At 41.3% G+C, this 19,322-nt stretch overlaps 1 protein-coding gene and 1 long non-coding RNA gene across 6 annotated transcripts in view; one reads left to right on the forward strand and one right to left on the reverse strand.

Moving 5' to 3' along the window:
- The window catches only part of CPEB4 (cytoplasmic polyadenylation element binding protein 4), a 205,063-nt gene that overhangs the window by 74,776 nt on the left and 110,965 nt on the right, over positions 1-19,322 (reverse strand). The gene's annotated exons all lie outside the window — the stretch shown is intronic.
- LOC120370145 lies at positions 1,089-18,937 on the forward strand. Its single transcript, XR_005583644.1, has 4 exons — positions 1,089-1,149; positions 12,805-12,890; positions 17,829-17,855; positions 18,846-18,937. It is a non-coding gene; the product is annotated as an uncharacterized LOC120370145 (long non-coding RNA).

A 19,322-nucleotide genomic window follows, 5' to 3' on the forward strand; every position in this document is an offset into this window, starting at 1 on the left:
GGATTAGATTTCCTAGTCTGCTTTGTAAAAACCTTATCCTGACAGTTCTGACTGCAACACATTACCTTGGGTCACCGTAAAAATTGAGAAAAGCTGCAGTGGTGCAGAAAAATCTGTTCACTTACTTTAATGACTCAGAAACAACCTTGGGATTGTGGTTTATTTGGATTTAATAAAGCACCTGTCCAAAGTTTTAGTGCTGTACAAATGATAAAACACAACAAAGAGTAAATATTCTCAATGCAAAATAGAAGAACTCTGCCAACCAAGCCATATATCCTAAATAACAATATAGAATATGACACAACCAACTTAATGGCATAATAAGCCATAACATAATGTGATAGGTCCTCATAAAAACCACAACCCTCCCCCCCAAAAAACCCAGTACCTACAACTCACAAATCCTTAAATCCTTCACCTCTCTCTTTCCAGAAAAGCCCAGGAGAACAAAAGTGCTTTGCAGTATGCCCTGGATGTTAAAAAATTAGGGCCCTCTCAAGCCAAAAGACTCCCCCCCACCCCGCCCCTTATGGAAAATGCCCTATCAGCAGGCCCCTCTTTTAAATCAGGGGACTGTAAATTCTAGTGCCTCCACTGAGTGCAGATGCCATGATATCATCTGTGTAGAAAGGCGAACCCTGAGTTAATAAGGGCACAAACTTTAAATGTTAGCATTGTGCACTATTGCCAACAATATTAGGAAAACATCAGGCTGACACGCTCATTTGTCATTGTGGGATGTATTTGCTGACATTGGGGTGGAGCAACAAGGAATTCAAATCTCCAGTTTCCCCACAGATTTAAAGGCCCTGTCCAAAAGAGGGAGTGGAAAGAGGAGATGCAACCTCTTCCCAGAACCAGATGCCACAATTATATCCTAGGTACCAAAAACAGCTCACATATGTTCTTGCTTTTTGGGTGTCAAAATCCCCACCCATGTTCCCAAACCACCAGCTTGGCCCTCTGGCAACTTCTATGGGGCAGTTATGCCTTACCATAGAGAAGCCTGCAACCCACTAAACATTTAAATATTAGGGGTGACATGAAATTAATTGAATGAAGTGTCAAAATTAAAATTATACTTACAGTGTCAGGAATACAGTACATATTGGACTGGACTGCAGAGGGTGGAAGGAATAATTGAAGGTAAGAGGATTTGTGGGGAGCATAATTCTGGGGTCTCCGCTAAATAGCTTAGGTTTAACGTGCCACACAGTACATAGGGCACTGCTCATGCTCAACAGTGCTAAAGGCAACTGACAGATTTGAAAGAAAATGTTTTGTCCTCAACCATCGCTCCAGAATGACTGAGCTAAAATCTTCAGGCATGCTAGGAATAGCTAATATTATCCAAGATCTAGAGAAAATTCTGATTTTACAGCAATTTTCAAAGAGCGCACAAGTATTTTATAGGCTTCAGAGAAAAATCAACAATTCATCTCCACATAGGAAATTAGTATTTGTCTGAAACTGATGTAGCTGCAACCGCTACTCACTAGATATTCATTAGGTATTACAATGACAGAGCTGAGATATGAAGTGTGATTTTTATAAACTCAGTAAATGATTTAAATCTTGTGGAAAATACATTATACATGTTAATGGCTTCATTTGGCTAAGCAGCCTTCACTATTTTTCTGCAATTGCATTAAGGTGCTGTATATTGATATACCCTCATATGTTAAACAGCCCCTTAATGGAGAACATTGCCTTGGAGCTTTAAGTCCTTATGAAAAAATGTCATCACTGCCCAAAGAACTATTTCACATACAGTAATTATGCAATATTAATGAACAATATCACATACAACTGCATTTGCCAGCCCTGTAATGTAATGGAGTAGATTCTTTGTATGTAATGTGCTTCAGAATGACCTGACACTGCAAAAATGCCTCCAGGTTCCACAGCTCATGTAAAATATAATAAATATATAAATAATTTAAAAGAGGAACTAGGTAGTATTAGGACAGTGGTGTTCTTTATGCAACTATACTGCAAAGACTGGCAACCTGACTGTTGAAAACTCTTATTTTCACTCAGCCATAACAATTTTCTCTGGGATAACACTGGGCATAGAAAAATTCTAACAAAAATACATATTTTAAAAGAAAATTTGAAATAAAATCTGTTTTTCCATTTAATTTCCAAAAATGCAGCATCTTGTGCTCTACCAATCATAGGTTTTATACAGCACCTGCCATATTACTGTGGTATCTAACCATTATGGATTGGGCAGAGGAAGGAATTCCTGAGTCCTAATCCTAGAAATCCTAGTTCTGACACAGCATTACTACCATTGGGGGAGCAACAGGGGGAGATTTTAGCAAAAAGCTCAGTGTAGACAAGAGTAATGTGTGTGTTCTTAACCAAATTCAGTTCAGTGTAATCAATGGAAGTTGAGCCCATTTATGCTAGTGGAGAATTAGGTCTTCAATGTTTCTGTTTCCCTGTCTATAAAAGAGGAATAATTAATGAAATAGGAATACATCATGGGTATTGTGAGGGTCATTAGTCAATGCCTGTAAAGAGCAACAGTGTATAAGTGCCAAGTATTATCATCAATGTAACGCAGGCTGTATCTACACCACAATTGAACTGCAATCAGAGGTGTGACTGCAGCTCAGGTAGGCATACCTTATGCTAACTTTAATCTATCTAGCATGGCTAAAAATAGCAGTGAAGACTCAGTGGTATGGACTTCAGAACCCTAGGTCCATACTTACATTTCAAGCCTGCACTGAAGTCCATACCGTCACATCTTCACTGCTTTTAGCTGTGCTAGATAGATCAAAGCTAGCATAGATATGTCTACCCAAGATGCAATAACATCTTCAATTGCAGTGAAGACATAGTTTCAGTAACATCTTCATTTTTCAAAGTAAGATTTCAAAGCCCATTCGTTTATAATATGGGCTAGTGCCTTTGGGTATTGTGGAAGGGTGAAAAGACAAATTAAAAAGCAGCAAGTCATTTAATTTCAAAGTGCAGTTATCCACACACCTTCCCGTGCTCTGACTAAAATGTTCATCAGCTTTTTCCTAGGAGGATTGTATGCAGGGCAACAGAATAATTTCTGGGGTTTAGATTCTTGAAATACTGACATATGATGGCTTCTTGTCCCGAAACAACGGATTCAAGTGAAAGCCTGAATGATTCCAAATGAGGTGCTATGGCCTTCAGGTACATATATGTTTAAAAAATAAAAATCTGAAACTATCAAACACTTTCAGGAGAGGGATTTTTTTTCTTTGAACATGATAAAGAAACTCTCGTAAAAAGAACAGTGAAGACAGTATTAAGGATGACCAAAATGCAGTTCACAGAGTTTACAGTGGAACCTGAGGATAGCCCAGTGTTTCGTTTCAGAGGTACAGCCTTCAGAGATTTCAGGTCCCAGGATGCAGTGCTCTAGCTTGAGCTCAGTGACTAGGCTGCTCAGATAGAGATGCAGCATTGCTTGCTGGAACCTGTAGTCTCCAGGCTTCATCTCCATATTAAAAACAAAAGCAGTGGCAATCTGCTCATTTTATGCAAATTAGATGCAGCACTTTGGCTCCTGGCATGTTCCCAGTCCTTGTTCTAACATAATTCCACCAAATCCAGAAAATTCCGAGTTAAGGCTACGACGATAATCATCCTCTCTTCCCCATGCCTTGCAGACTTGAGTCCTCTGTCAGGGGACTTTCATAGGGGAGGGGCATATACTGTGTGTACCTAATGAACAGTAATACCTATGTGCAACAGGGATGAGTTAAGAATAGAGTTTCAGCATTAACACTGAATTCTCTGGTTTACGGGTTTAAACGTTATCTTAATGCAAGTTGGAGCAGTGGGGTCCGATAAAGATGTTACATATTACATGTTCCCTCTTTCTTCCATGCTTGGAAAAAGGGGGTGTGTATCTGCCACAGTAGTCGATTGAACACATACTTTCCAATTTTTCCCCATGTTAGGAAATAGGTCCTGTCTCATTACTGGTGACAGCACATATTGGTAGGTCATAGAGCAAAGGGAGAGCCTTGCGTAGAACAGCTGGGGCCCAGAGCCAGAAATCTCATTAAAGTAAGCTGCTGCTATTTCCAGCCTGTAATAGAGCTTTGCAGCTTGATTATATTCAGTGAAAGCAGGTCATTACAAACACACTGTTTTTTGCATATTATCTAAATTGAAATAATAATATGTTCTCTCCTTTCATGTGCTATATTGATAAATCCCAACTTATGAATGAAGCATGTTGATTAGTTAGTTAAAAATAATTAGTTCCATATTATGCCTCTAAGTTTAAGGCTTGATTAGTGCAAACAAATAACTTTTCTTGATAATAAGTAATTTACAGATTATTCTTTTAAATGGAACACAAGCATAAAAATGATCTAGTGAGACAAATTATGGTGTCAGTGGATTTATTTTCTTTCTTTGCTCTTTCAGTTGAAATGTAATGTTATTTTTAGAACTAGATAAGATGAATATCTACACAGAGCCAGATTCTAATCTCATTTGCAGCAATGTAAATCTGGAGTAACTTCATTTACAATGGTGTAACAAGATCAGGATCTGGCTCATAAACTGTAACTACAATTTTTTGAATCAATCTTTTTAGCCAGCCAGCCATAAAGAAGAGTGATGATTGTCCATTCATTGCTTATATTGACTGAGAATATTTCTCTTTTTAGCTGCTTATTACGTAACTTGCATTTAAACATCTTTTCATTCTAGCTATGGAGTGGGAATTACAAAAGGTTTGTTTTTCTCTTTTTAATATTGATACCCATAAGCAGCCTTTTCAAATGATTTATTCTTTCTTAAAACAAAACAAAAAACAAGCCCTGTATCAACATTATTCTTTAAGGCTCCAGTTCAGGAAAGGATTTAAGCACATGGTTTAAGTGTGAGTGAAGTCAATAGGATTTAAGCATGTGTCTAAAGTTAAGCACATCCTTAAGTGCTGTCCTGAATAAAGATGCTCTCCTGAATAAAGACGCTTTCCTGAATTGGGGCCTAAGACATTCATGAGGCTGAGGCTGCCATGCTTAGCTCACCTAGAGTTTGCTCACACTATAAAAACCAGGTTTCAGAGTAGCAGCTGTGTTAGTCTGTATCCACAAAAAGAACAGGAGTACTTGTGGCACCTTAGAGACTAACAAATTTATTTGATCATAAGCTTTCGTGGGCTACAGCCCACTTCATCGGATGCATGCAGCAGAAAATACAGTAGATAGATAGATACACACACACAGAAAACATGAAACAATGGGTGTTACCATACATACTCTAACGAGAGTGATCAGTTAAAGTGAGCTATTACCAGCAGGAGAGAAAAAACTCCCAAGATCTGTGAGAGTGATGGATCATCCTTCAGGATAGGTTGTAGATCCTTGATGATGCACTGGAGAGGTCCTTGCTTACAGACAGCCCCCCAACCTGAAGCAAATTCTCACCAGCAACCACAGATCACACAACAAAAACACCAACCCAGGAACCTATCCTTGCAACAAATCCCGTTGCCAACTCTGTCCATATATCTATTCAGGGGACACCATCATAGGACCTAATCACATCAGCCACACTATCAGAGGCTCGTTCACATGCACATCTACCAATGTGATATATGCCATCATGTACCAGCAATGTCCCTCTGCCATGTACATTGGCCAAACCGGACAGTCTCTATGTAAAAGAATAAATGGACACAAATCAGATGGCAAGAATTATAACATTCAAAAACCAGTCGGAGAACACTTCAATCTCCCTGGTCACTCGATTACAGACCTAAAAGTCGCAATATTACAACAAAAAAACTTCAAAAACAGACTCCAATGAGAGACTGCTGAATTGGAATTAATTTGCAAAATGGACACCATTAAATTAGGCTTAAATAAAGACTGGGAGTGGATGGGTCATTACACAAAGTAAAACTATTTCCCCATGTTTATTCCCCTACCCACCTCCCCGTTCCTCACAACTTCTTGTCAACTGCTGCAAATGGACCATTTTGATTACCACTACAAAAAGTTTTTTTCTCTCCTGCTGGTAATAGCTCACCTTAACTGATCACTCTCGTTAGAGCATGTATGGTAACACCCATTGTTTCATGTTCTCTGTGTATATATATATCTTCCTACTGTATTTTCCACTGCATGCATCCAATGAAGTGGGCTGTAGCCCACGAAAGCTTATGCTCAAATAAATTTGTTAGTCTCTAAGGTGCTACAAGTACTCCTGTTCTTTTTAGAAAAACCAGGACTCATACATACCCACTGGTATAGTTTCATTGGTGGTAGGATACAGTGTTGACAGCAAGCAGGCATTTTTTTGCAAGCAGAGAATTAGACAACACAGTGGTAAAAAATGACTGAATTTTGTCTGTGCTACTGTCTCTGCTATTGTTCCCAGCTGTGGAGATATACTAGTGGAAAATTATGGGCCTCAATTATCCTAGCATAGATGCAACTCTATTTTGGAAGTGATTGTAACTTCCAGCAGGTTTTCACAATGTGGGCGTTAGACTTGGCTCTGATGGAACATGAGCCTTAGCATTTACACATTAGACCATGATGATTCTGGACTAGGTAAATAATGTACTTTTATAAACAGTTTTACAAATGAATTTTTAACTAGCAGACAGTAGAAACTTCAAAGGAGTGGAGCGATATACATTCTGAGAGGGTGTTTTGGTTTTTCTAATTGAATTTTGTGTGGGTGAAAAGTACTGGATTGAAAACCCTAAAGAATGGAATCTTCTACCTACCCACATGACAGACAGAATGTGGGCAGGTACCCCTGAAACTCTTAGTATTATTATTTCTCTGAGCTGGACTGACAACAACTAAGAATAGTGAAGGCTACATACTCCATTCTCTCTCCTTTCACACTGCCAACAAGGGGGCCGTTGTGCTGGTAGCATTTGTGATACAGACCGCTCTGTGAGGAACTGATTTGAGACCACTACTACGGCCATCCAACATCTTGACAGATGAAAGGAAACACAATGAAGTCAGTCAGACAATGGGTGCTTGATTGTGAGTGTGGGAGAAGAGTCCAATGCATGAGCGGCAGACCTTCCCACAGTGGCTACAGGTCCACTCGCCAGATAGAGATGGGAGCACACTCTACTTCCTAGCTCACCTGTGGGCCTCAGCCTGGGCTCTCTGATGGCTCTCCACAATGACTGCACCAGCCTTGATGTGGCTTCTCCATTATGAGCAGTTGAGGGCAGGGTTCTCCCAGTTGTCAGTGGGAATGCTGAATTTCTTGAGACCTTGATTGACCTTGTAGCTGTATGGGAGCTTTGCCCTTCCTCTGTGTCGCGAGCAGTTCTTGAGTTGGCCACAGAGCACAGCCTTTGGCAGACGATCTTGAGGCATGCACTCCACGTGTCCTAGCCACCAAAGCCTGCAAGCATCCAGCATAGTCTGCACAGACTGCTAGTTGGTTCTCTCAAGGATCTTGTTATTAGTAATCCACTGGTCCCAAATGACTTCAAAGATTTTTCTGAGACAGCAAAGTTGGAAGCTGCTCCTGCTTGGAGTATGTGACCCAGCTTTCACAGCTAAAAAGGAGGCTACGCAGGACACAAGCCTGATAAACGGACACATTTGTGTTCAGGGTTAGCAGCTTGCTGTTCCAAACACGTGAGGTAAATTTGCCAAAGGTGACAGAGGCTTTGCCGATTCTCACATCAAGTTCTCTATCCAGGCTATGTGAGCTGGTCAGAGTTGAGCCAGCATAGCAGAAGTGATCCATGTTGTCCAGAGCTTCATTATTAATGTAGACTTTAGGTGGGATGTTGGTGCCTTGTGACTTGAGAACTGTTTTCTTGATACTGATTACCAGGCCGAACTTGATATATGCATCAGAGAATTTATTCATCATGATCTGCAATTCATCAGGTGAGTTAGAGATGAATGTAGTGTCATCTGCAAAGAGCAGATCCCAAATAATGAACTGGGTGATGTGCCTTTTGCTCTGAAATCACCTGATGTTTGAATAAGCTGCCATCCATCCTCGATTCAATTAGTATGCCAGATTGATTGTTTCCAAAAGTGTACTTAAGAAGAATAGAGAAGAAGATGCCAAAACCGATAGGTGCTATGACACAGCCTGCTAGTATCAATGCTAAACTCAGACGATGTTTCATTTTCATACTGGATAGTTGCCTTTATTCCCTCATGGAACTCCTTAAATAGGGAGAGCACTTTTTGTGGACAGCCAATTTCCGACAGGATCTTGTATATGCCATTCCTGCTAACTGTGTTGAAGGCCTTTTGTAGGTCAGTAAATGCTATACAGAGAAGTGACTGAGACCACCAACTTCATAAACCACTGAACGGGCAGCAGAAAGAAATGACTTTCAGTCACTATTTACCTATGAAGGAGTTGACACAATGACCTATTGGTTAAAAGCTCCCTAAACCATTACCAGTCTTCTATCTAGGCACCTACAGTAGACTGGTAATGGGATCATGATAGCTGAGTGCTTTTAAGGCATCTAGTCCCCGAAAAAATTAAAAATGTATATAGATATTCTGGTCCTGTTTATGTGCTCAGGAGTAATATCACTAAGGTCATTGGAACTGCACAAGTGTAAAGCCTGTGTGATATTAGAATCAGGCCCATTTCTAATACACCTACAAAACCTGGCAAAACATGCTTTATTTATCCAAGCAAATTAAATGGATCTGAAGGCATCTGTATGATATAGGAGGTATGTTTGTATTTCCTAGAGATTAGAATAACATGTCAGGTAATCAATAGGTACATGAAATAAATCTTTTCAAATGCCAGCAATACAGAGGTCAGGAGAGGGAAAACTGCAGTTGAAATCAGCTTACCTGATATAAAAGCAACATTATTTGTGACAATAGCACTACGGAAGCCAATGCAAAAAGCTAGAAGCCAGTTTGGATCCTGCTTTATTAGGTAAATAATAGATGTATAATTCCATGCATGTTTTCTCCATTTTAAACTTCCAGTATAAACTACATGCAAAATTAGAAATAGATCCAAATGAGAACCTCAGCTCCAACTTCTCAAAGACTTTGGGGAAATAAACTTCTTGTCTTAGGTCTGTTTCTGTCCAATACACAGCACTGCATTTAGATCTCATTATCTGGGGTTGGTTGGTTGGGGTGGGTTGGTGGGCAGTTTTTTACTCCAAGTCACAAGAACCTGCAAGTTCTGAGGCAAATTTATCCTCTGTGATCTTCAATGGAAACCTCTAATTTAAAAGGCAGGTCTCTATGGCACATTCTGCAGGCAGAGCACCTATTGAGATCAGTGAAAATTCTAGCAGGATTAGTGCAGAATACACGACAGAGACCACAATAGAGGGTGGATTGGAGAAAATAACTGGGCTCTGGAAACATTTATGAATTCACCTAGTCAAGTCACACCATTAAATATTAAAAAACTGCTCAATATGGCTCTCAAACAACAATTTCTGGCCAAGACTCAGAGAGAGGGAAATGGGGGTGAGGATCTCTCCAGGAGAAAAACAAGTGCCTTAACATGTTACTCAGTTGCACATGAGTTTCAGACTTGGAGTCACTCACAGACCACAATTTTCATCTAGACTGCTTGCTGGCCCTGGTGGAAGGACAGTACAGGATGGGGAGTAGGGAACAGAGACTTTCTTATATGCTCACCTCCCAATAGGGCAGAGTAGAGCCCACCCTTCTAACAGTGAGGCAAGGAAAAGGGATGCTCTAGTCAGCATTTTTGCAGACTCCCTCCTCCCCACTTATGTGAATCCTACAGCTGGCTTTGACTGCTGAACATTTGTAATTCTGCACCTCTAGCATAAGTTAGAGACTTATGTCCAAATTCAGTCACGTTGCAAACAAAAGTAACTTCATTGACTTCCTGCTTACGCTACATCTGAATTTTGCTTTATACATACTCCCACTGGCATCAAAAGGAATTATGTGACTGTACAGTGAGGGGAATGAACCCCACAGCATCAGGCTTCATTTTGATCACATTGGTTTTGTTGGCTTGTCTCATCTTTATAGTCTCTAAGCCTCGGCCTTTATACTGTAATACGGCATGCTGTAACTATCTGTAATGGAATGGATTACATCAGACAGGTTAGTGCTGCCATTCTCAGTATTAAACTCTGCAGTAGTCAGGAGCAAGCTCAAAGGACTATGACAAGTATTCGGCACAGTTTATATTTTAGTACAAAGTGCAGGATGGTTTCTGGTAACTGCTACTACTTGTCAGCTAAGAATGGCACAGAGGAAAACAACGTCACAGCATCTAAATTCCTTGTTCTCAAAGCTCAGAGCTGTGCAGTGGTTCATCCATATGTTCCTGGCAGTTGCTTTAGTTTTGTAAGCAGGGGGAAAAAACTTTAACAAAATCAGTTTGCTTGTCCCATATCAGATCTCCACCGCTTCAGATCAAGTTATCTCCATTCTGCTGAGTGTTCAATAGGTCTCTCTTATGTATCCTTGAGGGACTAGCGTTTCAGGGGAAAGCATTTGGCTATGGAACTCAGTTTGTCACCCTCAGGGCATGATATGTCACATTTTTTGGTCAAATGTATGTTAGAAGATGGCCCGTCACTAAGTTATTGTTGGTTGGTTGGTATAATGCAAGGATGGATATTGATTTGTTGGAATTGTACAAAGATTGAAGGGATTTCCATGGCAATGGGCACTTAAAAAAAATATCAGTAGCTATGACCTGAAAGTTCATCTAGGGAGAAAAACCTGGGTAGCATTAGGGACAGATAAATCTGTTGGAATAAAAGAAACTGACCCTAATTTTTCCTGTATTGCAAGGATTGGCAACCTTTGGCACGTGGCTCGCCAGGGTAAGCATCCTGGCGGGCCGGGCCAGTTTGTTTACCTGCCATGTCCACAGGTTCAGCCGATCGCGGCTCCAGGCCAATGGGGGCTGCGAGAAGCGGCACGGGCTGAGGGATGTGCTGGCCACCACTTCCCGCTGCCTCTATTGGCCTGGAGTGGTGAACTGCGGCCAGTGGGAGCCGCAATCAGCCGAACCTGCGGACGCAGCAGGTAAACAAACCGGCCCGGCCCTGCCCTGCTTACCCTGGCGAGCCACATGCCAAAGGTTGCCGATCCCTGCTGTATTGAGTGAAACAAAATGCATCTGTCTCTCTTTTGAGGTTAAAAATATTGGCTAACTTTTTCCTGAAGTTTTTATGGATCTTCTCAATTTGGAACGTCAGGGAGCATTCTAATTTTCTGCACTATTCTGACTGAAGTTCTGATCCAACTTGGATTCTATGGCTGGAGATGCCATAGAAAAGCTTGTTTTTGCTAGTTTTCTCAAAGTAAGATTCAGAGAAATTTGGCTAACATTTATCAAAATATCTGAATGTTCATCTGCATATTTTTCTGCTTCAACCATCACTACTGAATATTCTTGGAAGGGACTCTCAGTGGTCTACACAGCAGATTTCAAATAACTAGGCTCACTGGTACACAGGTTCAAAATCCTGGCAGGCATGATTCAGCCCTTTATCTTTCCAACATAGAGTACTCTGCTGTTTTATTGTTTGCATATTTTCAGATAAGAACTGAAATCAAAGTGCTGACTTCTTTGCACATAGATTAAAGATCCCACACCACTGAGAGAAAAATCAAGAATGCTCAAGTGTCTGTGGCCAAAATTTCCTTCCCCACTCTCTTCCAGAGAGTCATCTGCCTGACTTCTGTCATCCACCCCAAAGATGGCTGCATTTCAGTGGGGTTGAATGAATATAATTTGTGAAATGCCTTGGGATGCAAGGTGCTAGGAAAACAGAACATATTAATATTCACAGGTTATCATACGTGTTGACAAATATTGGGCCAGATCCTCAGATCCTGCCATATTTTTTATTTAAAATCATTTCTCCCAATGGCATCAACCTTTCTGCTGAAAAAGGTCTGAAGCCTGTGACTAGTATTATTGGCAATGCTATGTTTACATCTACTTTTAATACAGGAGCAATCGCTAACAGAAGAACCTTGCTGTTTACTCTTCGAACAGCAAACAGGTTGCTTAAACGCAGACATTCTTCTGGCTGTTAAACCTGAATGGAAGTGGGAGAGCAGCTGGTTTGGCAGCCTCTGACTTTGCAGCTCTCTCAAGCAGAAGGGAAGTCATGGTGTGAAACTCCATGACCAAGATGACCCTCCCTGCTGGAGCACACTGTTGTGCTGTCTTGACGATGCAACAACATGTGAAACTTATGGAAGGCTTCAGGCCTAGTGATTTCAAGTTGACACAAAAGCCCTACGTGACAATCAGCACTGCCTGCATGGGAGCGAATGAGACTCATGGCTTGTGTACACAGGGGAGTAATGCACTGTATGTGGGGGGAGGTGTGATTTCTAAAGCATATTATTGTACCGCAAATTAATTAGTCCATACAGACCCTGGTGGTGTGCACTAAAAGTTCCATAGCATGCTTTAACATAGTATTGTTTTTAACAGTACTATGTTGAAGTGCACCAGCAGGGTCTACATGGATCAATTAATGTGCAACACATGAGTGTGCTTTAGAAATCATACTCCCGTAGAGCACATTACCCCACTGTGTAGACAAGCCCTCAATCATTAGGCTCCATAGTGGTGCCAGTGATCACATTTGTTAGTGGTATGGCAGCCACCAGCAGGCTCAGAGCTGTGAATGAATACTACAAGTGGATTAAGAAGGCACTGTGTATGTGGATTTACTTCAGGCTGCCATGTTAGGCTGCCATTCACAGTTGAGGTTTGGGGACAAATTAGCCTCAGGGCTCAGGTTCAATGGTGCCAGAATCTCACAAAGTTCTTTTGAAATTCCAGTTTAGCTCCAGCCTGGAACTGAATCTAGAGGAACATGTTTGGAGATCCTGCTGTCCCACACGCCTTCAAAGAGGTTTGAATTCAAGGTGCTAACTTTGGTCAACTAGGGCTGGTAATGGGATCACACAGGGCTAGTGCCCCTCCCGGCAAGAGATGTCAGAACTGTACCCTGAGTAAAACAGGGACAAACTTTACTAGCTAGAATGGTGCCTGTTAAATCCAATTAGGCCAAGTGTGTTTTCATCAGTCTTCCTTTACCTTACTGGGTAAGGAGGTGGATGGAATCCAAGACCAACCATAAATGATAAAATAAAACAGCAATTTGCTGTTAACAGCATTAGAGAAAAGCTCCAGGAAGGGTCAAAGTAACAGCATTTTGCAAAATAATGTTCACTCTGGGTGATGCCTGCACTTTCTTTCTTTACAGTTTAAAAAAAAAAGCTGTACAGTGTCCTTTCTCTGCAGTATGAATATTGTATTTCAGCTGATGTCTCTGCATTGCTGATTCTGCTGAGTGTAAAAGTGATATCTGCTGAGTAAGAAGTTACTAAAGGGAAGCAAGAGCCTCATTGTCTTTTGGTGATGTCAGCAGGTCCTTGATCAATAATTGAACAGCTTTTCCTGGAACACAATCCAGAGAGACCATAGCCTGAGCATTCTCTCTTTAGTCTAATGTTCCAGGAAAGGCTGTTCTCCAATGAGGCATTGTTGTGCCATTTTTTTATTCTGCAGGCTCATATACCTGAGGACTGTGCTAGTGCTGTAGCTGATACAGAGCTTCCCACCCACACGCTGTTGCACATGAAAGCATCACAGACTTGAAATGGGGACCTTTTCAGAAAGGGAGTGAGCCTGAGAGTGGTGCAGAGATTCAATCCCAGCAGGGAGGCTGCAGGGAGAGGTTGGACTCTCTGATGTCCACTTAGATCCTCACCACTGACCTTCCTATGAGATGGATAAAAGATGGAGTTGAGAGTCTCATCTCATCATTTTCATAAGGTTTAGGATTGGGAAGCAGTGGTGATACCATGGCACCCAGATACCCAGGCAATGAGCATTGTATAAAAACTTAGATGTGCTAGAGGGGAGTTGTCAGGAATTCCTTGTTAAAATTCTGCCACCCAGTGCTTGGGAGAGTCCAGGTGATTCTGCAGCCTCTTTCAGTGCCCCTGAATCATTCCTGGCAGAGATCACTTATCCCTAGGGCTCATAAGAATATATCAGCCTTTAGCAACAGATCAGATTGCAACAAAGGCCAGATATTTAAATTAATATTCGATGGGAAGGATATCCCCAACCTCACTTTAAAAGGCTTCACCCCTTCCACACATTTCATCTCTTCCAAACACACCCACAGACTTTAATAAACTGAATACTGTGCTCTCCTAGCAACAGATTCATTAGGAGAGATTCAATTCCCTGCTCCAGCCCCTATGTGCTGTTCTGATGGCATATATGGGACGGAACTGTGCTCCAACGGATCAGGGAGCATTCTGCCAGTTCAAGCGTAACGTTCGGCTGCTGTAAGTGGTACTACATTGCTCCCACCCAAATCCAAGCATAGGGGCTATGCTGGGGGTGAGGGAAGGAGTCAGTATTTTATGGGCAGAAGGAGTCTATAGAGAATGCTACTATGGAGATTCTTGGCTGCTCCAAACTAGGCAACTCTTGGGAGGCTACTATAAATTTGGGCATTTCCAGGGATACTCTAATTTATGCCAGCGGGCACTTCAACTCTCAGAGTAGCGAGGAATTTCAGGGATGCAAAGCAAATATATAAAAGGTTGTTACAAGGAGTTTATGTTTCAAATACATAAAAGGTTGTTACAAGGGGGAGGGGGAATTATTTTCCTTACCCTCTGAGGATAGGACAAGAAGCAATGGGTTTAAATTGAAGCAAGGGCAGTTTAGGTTGGACATTAGGAAAAACTTCCTGATAGGGTGGTTAAGCACTGGAATAAATTGCCCAGGGAGGTTGTGGAATCTTCATCATTGGAGATTTTTAAGAGCAGGTTGGACAAACACCGGTCAGGGGTAGTCTAGATAATATTTAATCCAGCCATGAGTGCAGGGGACTGGACTAGATGACCTCTCGAGGTCACTTCCAGTCCTATGATTCTATAAAATAAAGAGGGAGATAGAGGAAGGAGAATTTTTGGTTTAACTCTGAAATTCTAGGAGCACCACATGAGCAAATGGAAGCTGTTTCACCAAACTGAAATAGAGTGAAAGAATCCTAATCCCCCCGGAATGGTTACACCTCCAGCTATGAGATCTCAGGGATGTGGGGTTTTGCTCCTCTTCCTTCACAGGCACCTCACTTCAGCCTCCTTCTACACACCTCTCCATGTTTTTCTCCAGGCTCGGATTAACCAATGTGCCCTAAATTCACTTGCATAGGGCTCCAACCACCAGAAAACAAAACAAAACACACAACCCAAATCAATAATACACATAAACATGGTTATGGGGTGGGGGGAAAGCACCAGGTTGCAGCTCCACTCATTCAGGTTTGTCCCAGTCGCCCCTCCATCCTAATGGAGGAACGACCAGGCCAAATTTGAGTGGGTGGCACTGTGACCTGGTGTAAGGGGTCACGGCAGCGCTCAGGTTTGGTGCCTAGTCAGAATATCTGGCCCCCACATGCTCTGTCTAGTTTAAGGAAGGTGAAGGTCCCCCCAAATTCCATAGCAACAGGCCCCAAAATTCTTTAATCCAGCACCGCTTTCCTCCCTGACCTCCTCCCTTCCTTTTCTTTTGCTTTTAACTAATCCCCTTCTGCCTTCCCTTCTCACCCACTCCTGCCATATTTAGCCCGTGAGCTCTTCAGGGCAGGGACTAAGTCTTACTCTGTGTTTGTACAATGCCTAGCATAATGGGGCCCCGATTCTGGTTGGGGCCCAGCTTACCACTGGAAGACAAATTAATAATAACCAACATAATAACAATTTAAATCACTGAGAAAGTGAATTTAGTGTAGACCTGCTAGGAACTAGACTGAGACCTCCAAGAAGTCATGAGATGCTCACCATGGCTTTCAGCTCCAGGCCCAATTCTCTTCTCATTTATACCAGTTTTACACTGGTGTATCTCAGCTGGTTCTAGTGAATTACTTCTGATTTACACCACTGTAACTGCAAGAAGAATCTGCTCCCCCCGCCCACAAAAACAAAACAAAACAAACAAACAAAACAACAACAAAAAACCCTCTGACATAGCCCCTCACTGTATAATTGGTGCAATCAAACTCCTGGATCTGGATAACCCCAAACTCTATAAAAGTTCTAGATCTGGATGTGAAATTTGCAGCTCGGGCTCATCATTAATGGAGATGAAAGATTCATATCCATTAAACTATACAATTTCCTTTGTATGCTGTATTGTGTTTCCAGGTTAACTTACAGAAAGCAGACTCTGCTGACTTTTCTACTCAAACCATTTTTCCCCATTATCCAGTATCGGAATATTGTTAATTCATCACCTACGCAGAAAATTGTCTGTAGCCTTTGATGCTTAACAATTTAGTTGTAGGATGTGACAATTTATAGGGAAGCCTGATCATGCTGACAATACTGAAAAATGTCTTCATTACTATTCAGAGTTAACATGAATTGGCATGGATTGAAGCTATTCACTCCTCTCTCAGATATGCTGTCTCAGGCTCCTTGCAAACACAAAGGAAGAGTAGCAACATTTCAAGCTGTCATGAGCCAGCCCAGTTCAACCCTTAATTTAGAGAATTCACAATTTATTAATAAAAGGCCTGATGAACAAAATGCCCTCCTCTCTATCCATGATATTTGATGGCCTTCTTTCTATGTAGTATCTGCATGCCTCACAATCTTTAATCCCTTGTAAGATAAGGAAGTACTGTTGCGCCCGTTTTACAGATGGGGAACTGAGGCACAGAGAGACCAAGTGACTTGTCCCACAGTCACACAAGAAGTCTGTGGCAGAGCGATGAAATGAAGACAGGTCTCCTAAGTCCAGGCTAGCACCCTAACCACCCAACCATCGTTCCCTGTCTTCTCCAGAACATAAATGATTCTTCAGGAAATTAAAACCTGTACACGTCACTGGAATACAGGGCATATAGGGCCGGGAGACATCCACCAGGCTGTTCCTTCCTAAATGACCAAGGCCCAGTTAATTCCAGTAGTGATCTTGACTCATGAAATGTTCACAGGTTTACATACAATACCGACTACCATCATAGTTTGGGTGCTGAAATAGGTTCAAGGTTCTGTAGATCTTGAAAACAAACTCTACTTTCTGTGCAAAATGTATGTTAACCGTCAGCCCCTGCTGCGTAGCAGATACCCACTTGTGAATTACAGCAGTAACAGTTAGGGCTGGTGACAGGGTGCTTTATTGCAGCTTAGAACAGGAACACCAACCTGCAGAGATAATTAGGCAGTTGTTGCTAGGAGGTTTCAGAGCTGCTTTCTAAAGTCATCCTAAAGTGATGGCTGCTTTGTTGTGATTTTTTTGTTTTAACTTTCATAACTGGGTGCAGCTGGATCAAAATCACCCTCGAAAGGAATTGGATTTTGTTAAACCCCAATTTCCAGTTCCTGAGACAGATGTTTTCTGGTGGATGGAACAGCTGAATATGTTTTTGGAAAATTAAAAAATGAATACAGGATTTTTACTACTATTTAACATCTCTAACATTTGAATAGATTACCCAAATCCACAGTGTATGTATTTGTATATGAGTATTCATATTTAGACATTTCTGTGTATGTGTGTGTATATATATATATATGTGTAATGTATGTATGTATATATACGTACATGATATATACACATTCTTTTTCTTCAGCAGTCTGGACATATACCAACATGTCATATAGCTGAGTGTCACTTTGTTTTGTATAGTCCTTGGTCACCAATCAAAGAAAGTAGATATATATTATTAATATAAACTTTAAAATATCTGTCCAACAATTTAGATCATTTATTGTCATTCAACATTTATTTGCATTTGTTTGGTCTCACATATTTTCTCTCTATTCTAGTAGAACTTGGGCACTATCCCCATTTTACAGGTAAGCAAACTGAGGCATGGACCAATTAACTGATTTACTCAAGACGAACCCTGTTGGAAGGAGGAATAGAACTAAGGCATTTTCTTCACTGCAAAAAAAAGTGTGCTTTTGTACTGAGGAAGCTAACAATGTAAAATCCTAGTTAGAGAGAAGGCACTATAGTTTTTACCTTGGTATAAATTATTTCAACGTGGATGATTTCAGCAGATAAATTATAGAAGAGATGAGAGGGAAGCCCACGTGGCAGGGCTGGAGGGACTGCGGAGAGAGAAATGCAGAGGGTAGCAAGGCAGCAGGACACAAAGACAGGGAAGTAGAAGAGAAGCATTGAAAGGAAGGTGGGAAAGGAAGAGAAATAAAGGGCAGAAATAGTGGTGGTCCTAAAAGTGGAGTGTGTTTTCCTTCTGAGTGATGCTGAATGTGACAGTCAGGTACTTAAATAACAATGATAATATCTAAAAGCTGAGTTATCACAGAAAGGCCATATTTGACCCTTGCTTTTTGTGGAAATGTCCCATTAGCATCAGTGAGATCCACTGTGCATAGAAGATAATGTATGTCCTACATTTATGCTCTGGCCCATAGGCTTTAATTAAAAGTAGATTTCAGCCCCCTTCACAGAATAAATCAGCAGGATGAGTAGATAATGTCTGTAAGCTAAAAAAGCAATGGTGTCTCACCAAATCTTCCTCCAGCTGAACTGAAAATCCAAGCCTCATTTATCCACCTGAGACCTGCCTTTTCCATGTCTCTGGACCAAATACCCCTGCAGAGTGAGAAAAGTCACTGGGGCTCGAAATAACAGTCAACTGATTTTCCCCAGTGACTTCAAGTGTAATTTGTACATTTGATTCATGTTTCAACAGCCGAATCCTCATTAAGCCCCATTAAAAGAATACTGAAAGCAAGAGTGATGGGGGAGCTAAGTCTAATTACTGTAATGGCATGGGAAGAGGTGGGAGTGACCGATCTGTCTATGAACTCTTCCAGGTTCTACCCTACACAAGACACCACTTTTTTAGCATGGCTGAAGAATCTGTGTTTAACAGAGATCCTGTCGCTGCCTATGGAAAGTAAAGTTCATCAACAAAAAACCTTGGAGCATCCCTCCTCAGTCCTTTATGTCCTGAGTGTGTAAGTCATGAATGATGAGTGTGCTGGGGGTTAAAGTAAAATTTTTAAAAAAAAATCACTCTCTAGCAAAACATACAAGAAAAGGGCAGCTTAATCTCTGGCAGATGAGAACACTCTAGGAGAGTCAGCCTCGAGAATCCTGATTTAGTTTATCTGGAGGGAGAGATAAGGACTCCACAGTACAGCAGCATCTAACAAACGATGCCTGCAACACAATAGCAAGAGAGAACTTTTCATTTTCATTTATTTACTTTGTAGTTAATTTAATGTTCCTAAAAGCAAGGGGCTTTTTGCACAGGCTAAAGCTAACAGGACCGAGTGTTACGTATGCTT

The sequence above is a fragment of the Mauremys reevesii genome, linkage group 8, assembly GCF_016161935.1.
Source record: "Mauremys reevesii isolate NIE-2019 linkage group 8, ASM1616193v1, whole genome shotgun sequence".
Classification (NCBI taxonomy): Eukaryota; Metazoa; Chordata; order Testudines; family Geoemydidae; genus Mauremys; species Mauremys reevesii.